Here is a 6981-nt window from a genome sequence, read left to right as displayed (position 1 = left end):
TTTTGATATTTTATTATTTTATTAAATAATAATAATTTTAACCAATCAAGTATTATTTATTAATAGTTATTAATAGCGACATCTATGCTTCATGAAACATTTTCTAACATTTATTAATGTAATAAATTTTTATTATAAATAAAACTTATCTATTGATATAATAAATCACATTTTATTTTTTAATTAAAAAAATTAAACTTATATAACAATAAAAATTGCGTAATTCTCTAATTTTAAAATATCGATGCGTAAACGTTATGGGCGTCAGCAAAATTTATTTTTGGAAGAGATTAAAGTTGACTAAAATAAAGTTATATTATCCATACCATAATTTTTTATGCTCTTCTCGTATTTATAGTCAATATAAATGTTACCGAAACGATGCAACGATATATTTTTATGTTTCTCCAAATTGAAATTTAGTTTTGAAAATGTATAAACATTTTTTTTTTTTATGTTGAAAGTTCTGCTGAATAAATCTGAAAATTCTTAATTAATTACATGAGATAGCCATTAACTTAATTACAAAAATATTTCGATAATTATACTTATATAATAGAAAGGAATTAATCAAACGGGCTCTCATTTGCAGACGTGACAATGCTTTGTAAAGTATCTGTCCAGAGCGAAACCTTTTAAAAACAATAAAATATCCATAAAAATGGATGGAAATTAGTTTTCTATTAAGAATATTGTATCCAGTAAGACATTCGTATTATAAATTATAATTATAAACTGATTTCAAATGAAAATGGTCTGAATTTTAAATAAATTTATTTCTCAAATTTTGAAAATACAAAAATCTTTATTCTTTTTACAAACTAATTTTGTATAGACAAGAAAGACGAGAATAACATTTATGAAAGTATTTAGAGATTCGGTATGAATGCGATTCAATATTCTACATCGAACTAGTAGGCAAATTTCTGAACTATCAAATATTTAACAGTTTTATTAAAAACTATAAATATTAACGTAAAAAGCACTTTTTTGCATTTTTTTATATTGAAAGTTTCATTTTATACACAAAAATTCCAGACGACTTCAATCTGTTTACAACTTCATTCATATTGTCTGTTTATTTTCATTCATTAACTTCTATGAATGCTTAAAATATAGAAACTTGGCAAACGATCTTCGTTAATGATGGATCAGAGCCAAGTTTTCGTTCTTTTCAATGAACTGAAAACTTGTGTTCGATTGTGGACGTAGACATTGGCGGAGAATGAACTATAAAAACGACACGTTTTATGGAAGAGAAAGATTTGATTATTTTGTTCCAGCAGGACATCATGTCATTCCGGTTGTATCAACGACACCATTAATTATAAATTGTAAAGTACTGTTTTAACATTAATTATAAAGTTTTTTTAGCGCCTTCTCTTCTCTAATCTAAATCCTTTGAAATAAGCATTCGAGACTTATCCCGGAAAGTTATGGCAATCGAAGAGTAAATTCATAAATATTATCTAGCTTTGAAATTTTCAATAGCTTCTAAACCAGTTGGATCACCGAGACTGAAAAGACATTTACTAACGTTCTAAGGAATCAGGTTTCTATCCCTGATCGGATCTTCAGATTCAGAATAACAAGTGATTTATTATTAGTGTAGTCGGAATATTTTGAATATATTCCTAACTCCCAGACATCCTCTCATTCGGTCTCATAATAACTTAAGATACGCATGTTAAAAACCCTTGTAGTATTCATTATCTACATAAAGCAAAGAAAACTGGTATTTTGAGCATAGTGCACCTTGAATCATTTTCGTGATCAAGGATGTATCTAGGTTTTTCGGAGCCTAGGGCTTATTGAAATCCAATGGGCCCCATGTTTTGTTAGATTAAGAATCTTTACATTAATTATAATAAAACAAATAATAGTATAAATTATCATTATTATTATATTATCAACTATTTTTTACTATATGATAAGTACTAAAGTGCTAAAAAACTTTAAGTTCGATTTTCTCGATTATATTTGAGTATTGCACTTTAGTATTTTACAGGTAGTACACTCACATGGTGTACTACCTCTACAACAAAGATCATCAAAATCCGTTACCCCAAAGCCGTAGGCTCTCCTTGTCAGTTTCGGAACGGATTAATTTCGTATCCTGAGGTACCACTGTACATTTAAATAAAATCATCCACATTTAATTTACATTCTTAAGAACTCAATAAGCATTCAAATATTAAGTATTTCCTACATTTTCAGATTTTCATTCACCTTCAAAGAATTATTAACTATAGTTGTAGTAATAACAAATATTATTTACAAAGAACCTTTGAAGATATTTTTAAACATTTTTAGATTTTAGTCTAATTTAAAATACAGTATTACTTTCTTAATGCTAATTGAATTAGTTGAAAATATCTTCTAATCAATAGCAGGCTGGATTTTATTATTGAACTACATTTTGGTTAATTAGAGTGACCAGTATGATTATCTTCTAAACAGGCCTTATTATTAGGTTCCAAGAAATCTCAAGGTTTTACTATACTTGGATATGTACCAAAATTTACAAAAATTTTCCTAAAAATTACACAAATATCAGTTTTGTTTTGGTGAAATTGATAAATCCTAGTATTAATAAGCTGTTCTGCAAGATATAAATGGAAATCTAAGATTTATATCATATTTATTGATTTTAATCATTAGACATGCACAATGCACACACTGTTTTCCTACAAGTGATATAATTTACTATATGGTAAGTGCACTATGGTTATGGATTGTTGTTTTAAGAAATACAGTGGAACCTCGGTATACGACCTTAATCCGTTCCTGGTGTTTGGACTTATACCGAATAGGACGTATACCAAACCAACCTTTTCCATAAGAAGTAATGTAAAAATGATTAATCCATTCTCATGTTAAAAATATGGTTGGCTTTAAACACCTCGCTTTCCTCCCTAGTTCCTGCTTGATTTTTCATGAGATCAGCATGTACAGTATCCCTTTAGCTTTCTCGCAAATAATTTCTTCCGATATGCTGTCGCCAGCGCACTGTTTTTCAGTTATCCAAAGCAAAAGCAATTTCTCGACACGATCTAATGTCTTCGATCTCTGTTTAGAAATTGATTTAACCCCTTTTGCAACATTAGCAGATTTAATAATGTCTTTATTTTTCACGATTGTCGATATCGTCGTTCTCAGAATATGGAATGCAACAGTTAAATCTCGAACATGCACGTCACCTTCATATTTCTCAACAATCTCTTTTTTCAGTTCCATTGTCATTTTTTTTTATTTTTCTGTTGCCTTTTTGCAATTCATGATTAATAAAAATAATAAAATGTTACTTACAAATTAAAATCAGAAGAAATTTAACAAAGTTATAAACCGTGGCACCACGAACGTCTAATCTGGTCTAGTACACCGATAGTGCTACTTGTTCATAGATGGCGCTTATAATTGAATTAAGTCGTATACCGAGCAAAATTTGTTTCGTCCAAACAGGACGTATTCTAAAGCAGACGTATACCGAGGTTCCACTGTATTATTGATGTTGCAACTGTATAAAAAATATCTATTGTATGTATTTGATATAAATGGTAAATCTTACCAACATTCCTTCTGTAGTTCTTCTTTCATGGACTGAATAATACATACTCTTTAATTTAGGTAAATATTTTAACTTTAACCAGAAGAAAATTGTACTTATAAACCCAGAATCAGACAATTACTTACTGCAAAAATATGAGATTCCCACTACATATCTTGTGTCCAGTTGCATGTTAGAATATGCACTGTTAGAAAACTACAGTACTGTGTCATCATATAAAAATAATTTATTATGCAAGTACCTTTAACAGTATGACTGTTCTCTTCAGACAGAGCATTTATAGACATGTTATATTCTCTATAAATGATTTTATGTAATGCCAACAGACAGTGCTGTACATTACTTATTTTTCTAATAGTCAAAATTTAACACCGGATGATACAGGGGTACATGACGTGGAAGGCTAGAATACTACATCGTATGAATAACGAGAGAAATTACATAATGATTAGAAGATTGAATGGGACTCTGAACAACCGGGAACACAACGTGTACAACGCATGTGCAGTAAACACCGAGCGTTCGAAATATCATCATTCGTTTTTTTTGAAAAATTTCATAGCGGTGTTCCAGAATATAAAAAATCCAGTTTGAAAACCTGAAGAACACGGAAGGTGTTCCGAAAACGTTTGTGCGTTAATATTTTACGATTTCGCATCGGTTACAGGCTTAAGTAAACGTAATTTTGTTTATACAACCCGGTGTGCTTGTAGGAGTTATTTATTTTCTAATAGTATTTGGTGTGTACAATTATTTAAATATGCATTGCTTCTAAATTAATTGGTCTGTAAGCAAAAATTAAATAGATCCAGGTAGCTAGCTAACAGGTAATGCAACTGCACACCAAGCAGTAGTTGTGTATTCAAGTCCCATTCTGGAATGAACTTTTCTTCCATAATATTCTAAGTTAATTAGTTTAATTATTAAATTTGATATGTCCACTTAATTGCCTACTTTTAGTCTAATTATATAATATTTGGATATTTCATTAGTCAAAATATAACTCTATAATTAATCTGACTTCTGAATTGATTATTGATATAATTTGGACTTTGTTTACTGTCTTAAAATTGTTACTGCCTTTGAATTTATATTCATCTATTTTCAGATTAATTAACCTACCATAACTGAATACTTTAAGAATATTCTACAACTAATTTCTACAATCAATTACATATACCAAATAAAAAACTAAGAAATTGTGTTAAGCACACATGAAAAAACTACACTATTCACAATTCTCAGTAAGTAAAAAAAAAAACAAAAATAGTTTCATTTTTTAACCTTTTCTGCCCTGTAGGTATTAAGAGTGTCTCTTGAGTTTCCACAGTAGGGGGTAGCAAAGTGGTATTCATGCAAATTCCTGGAGTTGCCAACCCAGATTTGATATCTAATCCCAGTGATACTACACCTTAAGAATGGCTATCTTCATAGTAGGTTGTTTAATCACCTGACAACACACTGGGCATTTAACTATCACATTTTTTAAAATGGAGCTAGCTACATTGGTTCCCTTACTCATCTACCCTCCAGTTAAATCAGCCTGGCAACTAGTAACCTAATGGGTATCTATTCAAACAGTCCTGTTTGTTAATTCATTTACCATCACGAAAGAAATCTTGCTTGTTAGTATAAGTGCTGAAATCAAGTGTTCTTATATTTATATTATAATAAAAACAAAAAATTATATTAATTTACACTGTTATGTTTTTGATTTTTTCTTTTTTATTACTACTGTTTATGAACATAGTTATAATCTATCATAATATATTCTTACAAATCTGTAGTTTAAAAAGACCTATTATACGTTTATTTAGTCAAACATCTGTATAAATTTTATGTTTAAGTATTGTGGCAAAACTTAATAATATGCAAGTCTGTGCATTCTTAATTGTAATACTCATTCTGTTGATATAGTCTGTCTAAAATTTGTAGTTGTCCTTTCAAGACCATTGCCCACATTCCTCAAAAATAAATAATATTTTGCACATGAGATGATTGACAGTCATTGTACTGCCTTACCTTCTTGTAAACAGTTATGAATTTCTTCAATATCTTCGATCAAATTAAGTTTATGAATCCACAGTCTTTCCCTTTTATTTAAACATAGTAAAAATATGGTAATGAACTAGTTATAAGAGATTTCTTACAATTTTAAAAAAGAGATATTTTTAACCACTATTGTTATACTATTTCTCTAATGGGTAAGAACTGTAGGTGGTTAGATTAATTAACTAACACCTGCAGTGTAGTCAGGTGGCATCTATCCATTAGCCATCACCCACTACTCTTTACTCACCAATCATGCCTCTTGCCTCCAGCAATGTGTCCATACCCTAATTACCTCAACCATCCAGCCATCTAAACAAGTATTATTGGAACAAAAATGCCACTTATTATTTCAATTATCATCAGTTTACTATCAGAATTAATGATTTTGAAAGGCAATTTTGAAAGGCATTTTGAAAGGCAATTTTGAAAGGCATTTTGAAAGGCAATTTTTTCTGTTTATTTTAAAATTTCTATATTTTATTTTATCCCTAAAGCAGACGTATACCGAGGTTCCACTGTATTATTGATGTTGCAACTGTATAAAAAATATCTATTGTATGTATTTGATATAAATGGTAAATCTTACCAACATTCCTTCTGTAGTTCTTCTTTCATGGACTGAATAATACATACTCTTTAATTTAGGTAAATATTTTAACTTTAACCAGAAGAAAATAGTACTTATAAACCCAGAATCAGACAATTACTTACTGCAAAAATATGAGATTCCCACTACATATCTTGTGTCCAGTTGCATGTTAGAATATGCACTGTTAGAAAACTACAGTACTGTGTCATCATCATATAAAAATAATTTATTATGCAAGTACCTTTAACAGTATGACTGTTCTCTTCAGACAGAGCATTTATAGACATGTTATATTCTCTATAAATGATTTTATGTAATGCCAACAGACAGTGCTGTACATTACTTATTTTTCTAATAGTCAAAATTTAACACCGGATGATACAGGGGGTACATGACGTGGAAGGCTAGAATACTACATCGTATGAATAACGAGAGAAATTACATAATGATTAGAAGATTGAATGGGACTCTGAACAACCGGGAACACAACGTGTACAACGCATGTGCAGTNTGGCGCTTATAATTGAATTAAGTCGTATACCGAGCAAAATTTGTTTCGTCCAAACAGGACGTATTCTAAAGCAGACGTATACCGAGGTTCCACTGTATTATTGATGTTGCAACTGTATAAAAAATATCTATTGTATGTATTTGATATAAATGGTAAATCTTACCAACATTCCTTCTGTAGTTCTTCTTTCATGGACTGAATAATACATACTCTTTAATTTAGGTAAATATTTTAACTTTAACCAGAAGAAAATAGTACTTA

This window comes from Centruroides sculpturatus, unplaced genomic scaffold (genome assembly GCF_000671375.1).
Source record: "Centruroides sculpturatus isolate CEXI.00-Female unplaced genomic scaffold, Cexi_2.0 scaffold1788, whole genome shotgun sequence".
Lineage (NCBI taxonomy): Eukaryota > Metazoa > Arthropoda > Arachnida > Scorpiones > Buthidae > Centruroides > Centruroides sculpturatus.
The sequence above is the reverse complement of the archived record's forward strand: the minus strand, read 5'-3'. Positions refer to the sequence as shown.